The sequence below is a fragment of the Homalodisca vitripennis genome, chromosome 3 (assembly GCF_021130785.1).
Source record: "Homalodisca vitripennis isolate AUS2020 chromosome 3, UT_GWSS_2.1, whole genome shotgun sequence".
Taxonomy (NCBI): domain Eukaryota; kingdom Metazoa; phylum Arthropoda; class Insecta; order Hemiptera; family Cicadellidae; genus Homalodisca; species Homalodisca vitripennis.
In genome coordinates this window covers 31,951,979-31,966,432 of record NC_060209.1, presented here as the reverse complement: position 1 = coordinate 31,966,432, position 14,454 = coordinate 31,951,979, and positions in this window count along the sequence as shown.

Sequence of the window (14,454 nt, the reverse complement as noted above, 5' to 3'; positions counted from 1 at the left end):
TTCCAGTCAGTGTAACTATTAACTCTTTTTGGATGTAGTTCTTACCGTGAAGCTGTACTAAAAAGTGCTTCTGGACAGGATGCAATTGGATTTCAAAAGGATCTATGTAATCCAGGTAATTGTTTGGTACCGATAGAAGAGAATGTCTCTCAGCGTAGACCAACGCGTCTGCATTATTTTCTATTGTCACAGTCACTCTGTCTTACTACTCTTTGAATGGTAGGATGCTCTCTAGATCTATCTTAGTGAAAATTTTTTAAATTACCTTAAAATCGAGGCCATAAACTTTGGTGATTAGTTCCATAATTCTTGCAACAAAGGAATCATCAATCTGTCTTAATAAAAGATAAACCCAACTCTTCACGAGCACTTTCTTAGGATTCTGTAATGTGCTTAAATAGCTGAGAGTTAGTGAAGCCTACCACTTGGGGAACTTTAAAACTTAATGTATGTCTGTACATTGGTCTGCATGGTAACTGAGTACGAATTAAACTATAGACTTGCAATTTTTATGAATGCAATATCGAGTCCAATGATGATGCATGTTACTCCATGGGGTCTGGTGTACTTCACCTTGTTTAAAAACTTATCTGGATCTAGTCATCACGCAATTATTGTACTCAATTGAGGAGACGGAGAAAGTCGAAATAGGTTGGTTGAAGTTCGATTGAATAAAAGGCATTTCTATTTATACACATTTGACTGTTGTGTTTACTTTTGTAAATATACTATCCATATTTGAGTAGTTGTTTTAATTTTACAAGCGTATACGCTACATATTGATGACTACGATTTGAACCAGTCTTCTACTTTATTATCTTATTGCAGTATAAAATACAACTTAACTTATATGTGTCCTTAGTTCCTTAATTGAGAACAATAAGGCATTCCGAAAGTAGCGTATTGAAAAAAGTCCTGTAGTTATTGAGTTTATACGGGTTATGTATTTACTACAGCTGCAATGTAAATTTCCGATTCAAGAAGAGTACAATCTTCTTTTCAAGAGCAGTACAATCAGTTCCAAACAGCAGAATGCTGAACTACAAGAGCAACTTCTAGTTCACCGGCAGCAACAATAACTACGATACCCAACACAATCTATGCTTGAACTTTCTCGCATTACTATAAAACCACCACTTTTCTGGTAAGATAAGTCCAGTATATGGTTCACTCATTACATCTAGGTCTCTAACACTCTACCTTCAACGTCTTCCTCCGCACTTTCAAGCAATTCTCCACATACACACTGAAATGGACGAAACAAATAGTGAGATATTTGTATTATTAGCGGATAAAATTGTGGAACCTACTGGTACTAGTAATCACACTATCGCTGTTTGTGTTACGTTTTCTACATCTGCCTCTTTGGCCTCTAATTTGATCACCACCAATGCAGCAAGACAACTGGATTGCGTATCATGGTAGTTGGTTTCTCTACAGATTGAAGTAAAGTCGCTCGGTAGTCATAGCCTATCGTGCATTTGTTGTTGTTCACGGAACAACAACACGGTAACAGCCTCGGGCCTGTTCTCTGGTACATTTAGCTGGTATCATGAGACGTACGGCACAAGTCCCTTGGACCTTGTTCTTTCCAGGTAAACTCCACCGACAAACAGTAGTGGTGGCATTTGTCTTTTTTTTAATAAAGGGAACCACTTCTTCGTAACGAACTTAGTTGGAAATCATAGGTTCCTCATTGACACTGGCTCAGACGTCATTTGTTTTCCATGACACCTTTTGCCGGGATGTCGTCAGTCCATCGATTACACTCTTTTTTCAAAATAGGCTCGATCACACATATGGTGATTTATATCTTTCTTTCTTTCTTTCTTCTTGTTTGCTGAATTTCAGCAGGTTCTGCTTACTTTGAGCATGGAACCTCAATAAACATTCTTGTATGTATGACCAGTTTTTTTTTTTATATTACCTTATTTATAAATTTAAGAAAACTTACAATTTCCAGTATTATTTCCATATCAAAGCTCGTTAAAAGATCTTTCAATATATAAGGTGGATCTATTTTCTTCGCTTTCAGTTTAGTGAGCAATTCATGTCTGAATTCGTTATATTGCACACAATCAAAGATTAAGTGTTGAAGACTTTCTATGGAACCTGCATTGCATTTGAGGCATAACGGAGTGAAATAACAATTTATCTTAAATAGGGTTTCATTAACCCAAGCATGTCCAATTCTTAGTCTATTTATCGTTACTATTTTATTTCTACTCAGTTTGTAATTATTATACCATGGGGAGGGGCTATCAGGGGCAAGTAGTGATTGTTTAATTGCGCCAACAAAATCTTCCAATGACACTTTAAAATCTGTAGGTTCTTCACCTGCTTGGGTTGCCTCTTTTGCCAGCCTATCTACATGTTCATTGGGACCTATCCCCACATGACTTGGTACCCATTGAAAAGTGAAGTATTTATTACCTCTCATCATGCAGATTGTAATGGCTGATGCCAGATTTTCTTCATAATCTGCTGAACATGCTGCCTTTATGGTTTATGATTTATATCTTCACCTAGATTTAGGCATACGTTATAAATTCGATGGACTTTTAATTTAACTGATCGACACTAATTTTCTTGCAAACTTTTGTCAGACTGTGCTAACCATAGTCTCATTGATAACACGACAGTTTTCATAGCTACCCGTTCTGTCACAAATGTCAATCAGCATAACATCAAGGTTATTTTTTCTCTCTTTTATCAGTTGTTCCTGAACTCACATGGGCCAGAAGAACCCGCCGCATTCACTATAACACGAATCACATATCAAGAAGAGTGACCCCAAATGAACTATTTCGTGTGGTATCGCCAAAGCATCTTGCTCCTGATCGTTTCGTGATATCCAAGACTGAATTCAAATTAATGGTCCATGAATTTAGCTAGCCTTACATTTTGATACTTTTGTCATTCAAATCCCACACCAGTATTGAGCGTCTAACAAATTATTAATTGCATGCTCATAAGTGTATAAAAGAGAAAAATGTGTCAGCAGCAAGTCAGTTTTCTTTTCTTGAGCTGCTTCCTTCGTTACTAAATTTTTCCAAACCGATGACTGAAAGGAGTTCGCCGTTTCCTCGGTATACTAAACTTTTACCAATGTTTCTTAGCCTAAAGCTGGTGAGCACCACTCCGTTCTTCATGCAACCGTTCGATACCTTAGATGATCATCGTTTCCCCTGGGCAAGATATCTTGTATATCAACAGCCATTTCAAGAGTATAAAGACAATCTTACACAATATTCATTTTTATGACATCATTAAGCACGACGTCCTCTGATAAGTTCACTAATGACCCATCCCATACTATCGGCTCCTGTCTTCAACATTTGGTTTATAGTGATTTGAGTGAATCCTTGGAGTTCTACTCTCTAAAACTATCTCTACTACAGAGAGTTTTATGAAAATTTGCTTTCGTTAAACACTTAGGTACATCTTTGAGGCACAGCAATGTACAATTATTACTGATCGCAATTCAATAACTTCCATATTTCAGAAGCGTCAGAAAAAACGTCTCCCCGTACAGCTGATGAATCTGCTTTAAGACAGCCTGCACGGTGATTTTTCTGTCTTTCTAGAGCCACAGTCTGTCTTGTTCTTATCTTCCATTTCATGCAAATCCACATTGAACTTATTAAACTTCCTCCAGTGAAATCCTACCTTTACCGTTTGGATGAAATCGATAAATATGCCCCATCTCTTCCGTGCCTTTACCAACACGTACGGAATTAACCGTTGTCGGACTTGTAGTTACCACCCTTCATCTAACGGCATGATCGAGTGCATGGTTACATCAATTTCTGAAATCTGCTCTGATGAGTAACACTGGAGCTTCTTGCCTTGACTCACTTTCCTTGGTTCAATTGGATTGCGCCAACGTCATCAAGAAGGACCTGAAAGAAAGCCTCACATGAGGAACTGCGCTACTAAGAATCCCTTCATCATCCTGTAGAGTTTCTCAGTTCAATCCATAGTACGGAGTGCTCTAAGTCACACCCAGACTAGTTGTTCAGCTGTGCCACTAGATCTAAACCCTGTTTCAGCCTCACAAACACATGGATTTAGCTGGAACCTTTGTGTTTCAGGAACTTTCTACATGTAGGTATAATCAATTTGGCAGACATTTTCCCTTGAAATTAAACATCTTTATTACATTCTTTATCAGCCTTGAAAGTTGTTTTCTTAACATATAAAACACTGATAATTTTAAAAATCTCTCCTATTGTGTATAGTTGTATTATTTGTATATAAATAGTTACTTTTATTTTTTTATTGAATATTACCGTGTTTTAATTATCTTTATTCTGCCCAACCCAATGATCTACATCCATCTGGATGGATGTTATAACAAAATAAGTGGAAGATTCGGTACAGTACAAGGATGATAGTACTGACAGAGAGACAAAATTGCTAACTAACCAGTGCTAACTCAGACCAGAAGCTGAGGCCTTTGACTGTAATAAGACTGGCTCTCCATAACTTTACTTTCTTGATAAACAAGACCTTGAAAATCCATTTGATTCGAAGAAGGAGAACATTCCAGGAATATTTCTCTTCTTAAATTCACTAAAGTTAGAACTAGTTTCACACCACTCAGCCAGCTGATTTGATGTATTCCCTAATTCAACCAGTCAAAAAGCACATTTTCCATTCAATATCATGATTTATAATATGTTTTAGATTATGCACAATAGTAACTAGTAGCGTTATTTCAAGGACACATTTATTGACTTTGAAATACATATACAACTAAATCAATGTTATAATCATGTCAGGTATAGACAATGATTATGGAAATGAACCTAGAAGGAAGAAAGCAGCGTTAATAAGTATAGACAGTGAGAGAAATAGTGAAATTTGCAAGAATTAGGGTTTCATATGATTTGTAATTGATAAAGATACACTAGTCGAGAATAAAAACCTGGACCGGGTTGTTTTTGTAAAATCATGTCAGATATAGACAATGATTATGGAAACGAACCTAGAAGGAAGAAGGCAGCATTAATAGATATCAGCTGTTGAGAAGAAAAACCTGTACTAGGTTGTTTTAGTAAAAGGTTGTATATGGTTGAATTTTTGGAACAACATAAAAATGTACTATTAAAATATTTATAAAGGTATACAAAAATATTAGAAAACCACTTATTGGCTGAGCGCTAGCAAAGCCTGTCACTTGTAGATCTGGAAAAGTTTCATTTCTGTCTGACTGTCTCTTTGCATGATGTATCAAAAACAAAATGACCTGCATAGACTTGAAATATTGCATGAACATTTATTTAAATACGGGCAATACTGTGTAGAGTTAGCAAATACTTTTATATTGGGCTTATGGGTATCCATGATGGCAACGAAAAAATAGTAGAATAAATACATTTATAGACTTGCTGAGTATACTTATAAGAGATTTTATTATGTTAACACATGTGCTTATTCATACATTTAAAAGATCAAATAATAGAGTTAAAGTCTGTGACAAGATATGATTTCAGCATACTCTTTCTTGCATTGTAGTACTCTCCCTACTTCACCAAAACTTTTATTATTTTAACACTGTTTTGAAACTTGATTTCTACATAGACAAGAATGAGTTTTATGAATGTGCATTTCCTACAATGGAATTAAGGTGAATGTTATTGAAGCCTATCACTCAGTAGGTGAAGAACGTAGCCAGATAAAGATTTTGAGCGGGTACAGACAACTGATATTGTGCTGTAGTAGACAGAGATTAAGGCCCTATTTTGTTCCTTAAAAAGTTCTTCATGCATTTCTTTGTTGAGAACGACCTTCCAGCAGTACACAAAAGTATACTGAATTGTTTAAATAATAATAATCGTTTACTGAAAAAGTATTTGAAAAAATAGAAAATTTGGGGGTGGTGCGGATCCCTTGGACCCCCTCGCTGGTTACGCCCCTGCAGTAGGCTGACACAATTTTTGTTTTTTCTGCCAGCGGAATGCAAAAATATCTTTTATATATGATGACTATTTGCAGGAAACTCGAAAATAAAATTAGCTATAGACTTTAAACTTTTGCATACTACTCAGCTAGGCCTGTTACGTGATATGTGGTGTGGTGTACTCCTACCTTGTAAAATGAAATGGAAAAAGGCCTTTATTTACAGAGGCGAAGTTAGGACTTAAAAGTCCTCTCTACCACTTAACCTCCACCTTGTTTAATGGAACTTATTTATTGATGACTGGATCTGGTGTAACATCAGCCAGTTTAAAAAAAAGTCAACTCATAATACTTCTTGTAAGTATTTTGGAATGAAAGCAAGGGCGGATTCACTATTGATTTTCAGAGGGGGCGACCGTTTCCCATTATCTTTACTATAATAGGTGGTTTGACTATTGATACAACAAAAAATACAATTTTAGAAAGAAATTAATTTTGCTTTTATGGTCACAACACAAGAGTAAAAGTTGTTTTCATAAAAACGAATTAATAACTCAATTAATTCATAATTAATTCTATATATTTCTGTATTTCTATATTTTTAAATATACAGAATTATATAAATATGTATATAATAATAATAATTCATTAAAAAGTAATAAAAATGGAAATATGTTGAAATTAGACTACTAGTAGTTTAAAATCTGGTTTTAAAATAGGTTTAAAATAGCCTAATTGATTTACAGCTGTTAACACTCGTATAAAAATTAAAAGTTTAAAATACCAAGCTACTTTGGTTTTGCTTATGAGTCCTTAATATAAAAAAGGAAAACGAGGTTTAGTAACATTTTGATTAAGCCAGGCAGGTCTATTTCTGGCTGGTTATCACCTGCCAGGAAAATCCAAACTGGGTACCCAAAAACCAATGAGTCGTATACATCTGGAAAACCCATTCCAAGTCCAGAGAGGTACAATATTGCTAACCACAAAAGTCAAGACATTGGGTGTAAAAGGATTCACCGATGTGTTTGTTTGCTGTGGAGAATCACTGTTTGAGAGGGTGCGATTTCTTTAGTGTTGTGTCTTTTTTTACATATAGGTACTAAAATGAAAATCAGCTTTTATAACAATTAGCTAAGTTACATTAATATTTCAGAAAAGGACTTCAAACATCTGTTCCTATCTATTTAGTTTTAACTAAACTACTTCTAGAAAATTACTGTATAACAGTGCTATTTTATAATATTTCTCTAGAATATAATAGTGTAAGGTTTAAAAAAAATAGTAATGCAAGGTGCATACGATAGTAATTCATAAAGCATACGATAGCATAATCAGAAAGGAGTTGTGGACACAACTAGATAAATTTGGCATCCCGAGAAAAATTAATAAACTTAGTTAAGATGAGTGTCACAGAGTCAAGAGGCTCAGTAAGAATTAATGGTCGGGACTGTGTACCTTTTGGGATAAACTCAGGAGTCAGGCAAGGAGATGGTCTTTCTCCAATCTTATTTAATATTGCCATGGAAGAAGCACTTCAGAGTGTAGCAGAGAGGGATTTAGGGGTGGAAGTTGGAGCTAAACTAAACATCCTGGCTTTTGCAGATGATGTTGTCATATTTGCAGAAAATGTAGATGATTTGAGGTCACTAACTGGACTATTTATGAGTGAGGCAGAGAAAGTGGGGTTGAAGACGAATGATGCAAAAACTAAATATATGCACTTTAGAAGGAATCAAAATCAAAGAGGAGGACCCCTACAAATTGATGGGCATGTTTTCGAACAAGTGGAGAACTTTAAGTACCTTGGGGTCACAATATCAAATAAAAACACAGATGAACCAGAGATACAAAATAGGATCAACTCAGCAAATAGATGTGCATATGCATGCAATAGGATACTTTCAACCAAATCTCTCTCTCACAAAACTAAAACTAGAATACACAAAACAATTATATGTCCAGTGCTTTTGTACGGATCCGAAACGTGGAGGCTAAATAAGAAGGATGAGAAAAAGCTTCTAGTTTTCGAGAATAGAATTTTACGTAAAATTTATGGGCCATCATATGAACAAGGGGTATGGAGAAGAAAACATAATAGAGAAATCAGGGAGCTCTACAATAGTACGGATGTAATAGGAGAAATAAAGTGCAGAAGACTCCGTTGGGCAGGCCATGTTTTGAGAAGAGAAGAGAAATGCAAACTGAGGAGGGTAATGTACGGTAACCCAGAAGGAAGACGACCCCGTGGGAGACCGAAAGTGAGATGGTGGAACCAGGTGAAGGCTGATATGGAGAAGGTGGGCGCTTCAGAGGAGGATGCGGAGGACCGTTCAAGATGGAGGAGCTTTGTTGGTGCGGCTAAATATCACCTCCGATATAAATGGCCCTGGGAGTAAGAGTAAGAGTAAGTAATGCAAGGTGATTCACGAAGATATGCAGAACAGTGGGAGCTCATTCTATATGTAAAAATAATGAAAAAAGTGTATATAAACATAGGTTTGGAAATGCTTTGTTAATGAGTTATGGCTTATTACAAATTTTGATCTGTTTCTTGGTGAAATAACAAAGTTATTATTGCCCAAATATAAAATGTGTTTTTTCACTCCATGTTTTGAATTTGACACTAGTGTTTTCAAAAACTATTTAATATTACAGTTTTGGGACCTGTTTTATTCAATTTATCAGTTAAAAATCATGGAAACATTGGAATTCGTCCCTTAATCTACCTTACTATAATTTCAGGAAAACCTCGTTTTACACAGTGAGATGAAATCTCTGTGAAATATTTCGCTAGCCGTAACTAGTTAACAAAGCATTTCCAAACCCATGTTTATATAAACTTTTTCATTATTTTTACATGTAGAATGAGCTCTCAAAGTTTCTTTATATCTTCGTGAATCACCCTTTATAAAGCTTCTAAAGCCACAAATGTAAGACTCCAGTAGCGATAGTAGCAAATCACAATACTTACAGAATACAGTAGAAGAATTAATGTACTTATGCAGAATATTATCATTCATACATTTAAAAAACAAAATAATAGCTCTCTAGGCCCATACAGTATTATTAGATCTCAACATCAAAGTTTCTTATCATAAAAGTAAAAAAGTCTTTTCTATTGGAAAAAATGGTTTGTATTAAAATTTATGTATATACAAAAATTACAGATTTTCTCAAAGAATTACACTATAAAAATATAAAAATCCTAAAATATGTGAATTTAAAATGTAAATCATAACACAAATTTAAGACAAAAAGGATACAGTGAACAGATACGAATGAACGCTGTTAACTAATCACCAGCTTTGTTTTTAGAAAACATTTCTTCGTGGGCTTCTTTAAGATCCATAGAAGAAGAAATTGCACTGCTCTTCGAGTGCCTGCAAAGTACAAGCGACAGAATCAATACGAGAGTGAGTATAAACTTCCATCTTCATTTTGAAGGCGTTGGATGTAATCCACCTTAAATACTAGTTCAGTTGTACCATAGATAAAAAAGATGAGTATGTTTGATCTATGGTTATACATTATATTCTCAATATAGAAAAAATATAAACGAGATATTTTTACTCAGAAAACACTGTTGGAAGTATAGAAAAATTATGGACACAGCTTCTTCCTTTGCAGAGAAAATGGCGTTTTTGCAAGTATTTTAAATTAATTTTTAAATAACGTTCCTATAACAAAGGATAATTAAATAGGTCTATAAGATAATACAGATGATATGTCATCTTAGTTGTTTGTTTTGACACATTTACAAATTTCTTTTATGAGTCTGGGCTGATGGGTTATCACTGATAATACTCGAAAATTAAAAAAAAAAATAGTATTAGAGCCTTTAACCTTCTCCCGTAGTGCCAATGCGCCTGTAGCGACACCTATTTATCTAGCCGCTCAAGCAAAAAACGCAGTGATTAACTTCATACAAAAGTTGTCCTTTAAGATAAAATTATGTCCCGTTTTAATGCTTAGAACCGTACCTAAAAACTAATACTGACCAAAGTACCACCATGCGTTTTAAACTGATTTATTAAGGCAATAGATAAAATATTTTTAGGTTTTCGTCTCCGTTTGTGTAGTACTTATAACATTGACTTATGTCGAAGATGTATAATTCACGACTGATTACGCTGCAACTAAAGTTACGACTTGAACTCGCCCAGTTCGGGACAGTACTAAATATAACAGCAAATAACCAATTGCCGAAAGTATACAAGCAAGAGAAAAATATAAAAAGAACTGGAGAATGTTCTCCAACTACCAAGTAGTCGAAATAGTTTTCAGTATCACATCTAGGGCGCAGCACTTGTCAAGGAACAACGCGTAGTAGTTATGAATGGCGGGCCGATTCAGACCACTTATACGGGAAGCTGCGCTTAGTCAGCGAGTCGATTTGGCCTTCTTTCACTGGAAGGGCTAAGGCAATGAAATAACTTATACCATGGATTTAAATTTTCCAATGTTAACCTTACTGGTAAAATTGGACTAAGAAGACTCCTCTTCGACTTCCTCATGGTCTTAAGCGGCCCATACACTAGACGTGCATTGCACGCCGTGCAGTTTTTTATACTGGCACGCCGTGCTTGGCATGGCACTTTGTGCCCCACACACTGACAGTTTAGTCAGTCCCGTGACGTGCTAGAAGTTGGTTGTGGTATTGTGATATTTTACTACTATGCCTCTTGTAACTAAACATAAAGTGTTAACAGTATTGTTGATTGGTGCGATTCATGACGATAGCAAAGTGAAGAAGAGAAGAAGACAATTATGGACGAAAATTGGTTAAAAGAGAGAGAAATGTATTCTGATATGAGATTTCTGAAAGACTTGCGTGAAAATCATGAAAATGATTACAGGAACTACTTGCGAATGGATGACGAAACATTTAGTTATGTGTTGGAAAAGGTTAGGCCACGCATCGAAAGACAAGACACTAATCTGAGAAAAGCTATAACGGCGGAACAACGGTTAGTTGCCACGCTTAGATATTTAGCCACTGGAAGATCACTGGAGGACATGAAGTATTCAACAATAATATCACCTCCTTGGCCACATCATACCGGAAACATGTCAAGCTATTTTTGAAGTCAAATCAATTTTATTCTTCACATAATCAACTGTACAATCAGGCACCACAGTTTTGCACAGTTCCACAAGGTCTAAATACGTATTTTGTTTTAGACTTTTATTTGAGTACTCTTTACACTTCACTCGCCACAAACATTGGTGATTTCTGTACGAATCTATAAATAATGGTAAGAAATTAGGAGAGAGAAAAATTTGTGTGTCAGCAGTCGACATGGTAAATATAGGAGAGAATTTGCCGCGAGAGAACGAAAAATAACCTCAAAAGACACTCCACTCTCAGCACGTGGCGCGGGACTGGTCCACACACTTGCAGGATGGCACGGCGGCAGGTGGCACGGCACGCCGAAAATCAAACCTATCTTGATCTTGATTGCCATCGTGCCATGCAATGCACGGCGTGCTTAGCACGGAGACCTCCACACATTGGCACGTTTCTTCCAATTTTGGCACGTCGTGCTTGCAATTATATAGGAATGCAATAGGTCTGTAAAAGTTTGAAAATCTGTTCATTTCCATGGAATAATGTGATTCATATAAAAAACAAATATTATTAACAACTTTACAGAACAGCTTCATTACCTCATTGTGGTCTGAGGTTACGCTTACGTCACGTTATGGCGGGGAAAACGGCGTAAAAAGTGCCTGTGAGAGAAGTGGAGAGCTACCACAGTGGTACTCCTGTATCTGCACTGGTTAGATTACTTATCAGGTCGAGAATATTTTCAGTTCGTTTACGTTTGAATTGAATACAAACCTAATAATTCCTCTACTAAAATACGCATAAGAGAGGCGTAACATTTGGATGTCTACAGCTGAGCCGGTTTCCAAAGTGATTTGTTCTCACGTGATCAAATCCAAAAATAACGGTGACGTTTGTCAAAAGTTACACGTTTCAGAAATCGGTCCGTCATCGGATACAAGATAAAATATGATCCGCCGGTTGGCTTCGTTCTTGTAGTTAAAATCATACAACATATAATCATACAAACATATCATACAAATCATACAACATATCACATAACAAAAGCAAACACTAATGTCGCAAAAAAACATTAAGAATTTGCATTTATAGGCTATGTTACAGGACATGAACAATTTCTCGTCAGGTTACATAATCCCATACTCCTGCATTATTATAGACCCGGGTTTTTCAGGAGTCGTGGACAGTAGGAACAGCCAGGTTTGTTCCCACGGAGGATCGGACTAAACGTTACATTGGAATGAAGATTTAATTATTTATTAAAATATTATCTTTTGCGTCTTTGCTATTAAATGCATTGTATATTTCACATTCTTCTTATGTGTTTAACGCATTTCCTTTTCCACAGGTGTGTAGCACATTTATTCCCTGGTTTATTTCGTGCATATTATCATGGTGTGTAGTCTATGATATAGGTGTTTAGGAAAACACCTGGCATTTTGCTTTACACAACTTGTAAAGTTCGGAACGGTACAGTCCTATATATGTTTTAGGACAATTTTAATAATAAAATTTAGTTTTTTTATTTTTCGGTTCCCTATACTTTGAATGGTTGGTATTATGTGTAAGAATATAATAGGTGTGATCATTTACTCAAGTTCAAGGAACACGAATCCCGGGATCAGTTAGAATCACGTTTCAGAGCTAATCATTTGGATAGAGCAATTAAGTTAATACCTGTTTGGAGGAGAATGAAGTAGCTCGGACCAGATGACGTCATCCGAGATGGTCGGAACAGAGCAGGTCAAATAAACGGATCATTCTATTGTTTTGGCCTAATGAATTATTTCTAAGTATGCTGATGTCATTAGCATGAATGGATTGATAACGTGTTCGATATTAATTAATACAGCGTATTGTTTTAATTATCATTTATTTGATTACAATCATGATTAAGGTATAACATAATTATTCATACCACAATGAGTTTAATGTAACCTTTGTTAGAATTAAAAAAAAAAAACATTAATATATAGTTCTGCATGGAGTATAACATAAAAAGAGTGTGTTTGTAATCTATTCTTATAATAAATGTACTATTCTTACTTTTGTTTACATTTTATCTTTAATACAAGGACGTAGGCAGGAAAAACTTGCGGGGGAGGGGGGTCCAGACAACTGATATTTTCCCGGAATGGACAGAGAGCAAGGCCCCATTTTGTTCCTTAAAAGGTTCTTACAGTACAAGTAAGTAATTCTGAATAATTTTAAAAATAATTATCGTTTACTAAAAATTAGTTGAAAAATGGGGGAGGGGGTTCCGGACCCCTTGGATCCCTCGCTGGCTACGTCCTTGCTTTAATATAAAAACACTGAAACTCTTTCACATCCAATTGTACTGTAGAGGGTCTTTAGAGCAGAAGACAGACGTAACAGCAACTAAAACGTGGATTAGTCTCAACTTGAGTTGAAACTGAGTGCTGACATGGTCAATTAATTAATCTAGACTTAAACTAAACGTAGTTTAAACTAGGTTCAAAGTTTGGGGACGACACTCGTCAGTTACCCAGTTTGACTTGGTGATTTAACTACGTTTGGCAAAACCTTACAGCTTGAAGTTAACCACTTCCTCCTTTCTCATTGGATGGTGTGACTGTTGCATCACACTTGTTTATGACCTCTACTTGACACGCACCTGGAAGAAAAGGTTTATTAGTAGAGCTCCTTGCAGTTTTTAAAATGTAGGAATGAGCACATTTCTCGCAAAATCAATTGAATCAGAATAATTCAATTTTCAATGAAGCCACTAGTTGTCTGTTATGTGTTTTTTAATGGATTTAAATCACCAATTCCATGAAAACAAATAATAATTTTTTATTGTTTTGAAATTTCATTGAGCCTACTGTGCAGTCTGATCAAGTATAACTTGTTTATCCGACCTCCTCATAATTCTATTTGGTTTTACAGAGGTAAGGGAGTAAAATGTTTTAAGGAATAACAATTTTTTATGAATTTCAACCGCAATTTGTTTTTACATTTTAAACACGTGTTCAGCGTTCAGAAAAAGTATAAAACAACAATGTTGTAAGATGTTTAAAATTGTAAATTTAAAAAATTGGCTTCGGACCGAAAATAAATAACATCTGATGTAATAAATAAGGACTGATGTATAAAATGTATCAGCAGCTTGTTCTACAACTGGAGGACAGAGAAAACTATTCTGACAACGAATTCTAAAGCTGTCATCAACTCATTTTGATGACACGGCACTGTAGAACCAGCTGCTTGAAGGTTTGTTTTGATAACTGACAATCCGACACTTCGTTGGCAGAAATTATGGCTTTGAAACTTCAGCGTGATCGTAACTAATTTCTGCTATATAAGATAAAAGAGCTCTCTTTAACTGTTGTATATTTAAAATGCATTATTATCTATAACATAATCCGTTTTTCCTATTCCGGATTTTCGTTTAACCTGATCACTTCAGGCCCCAACTAATCCGGATTGACGAGGTTGAACTGAACAGTACAAGGCTAGTG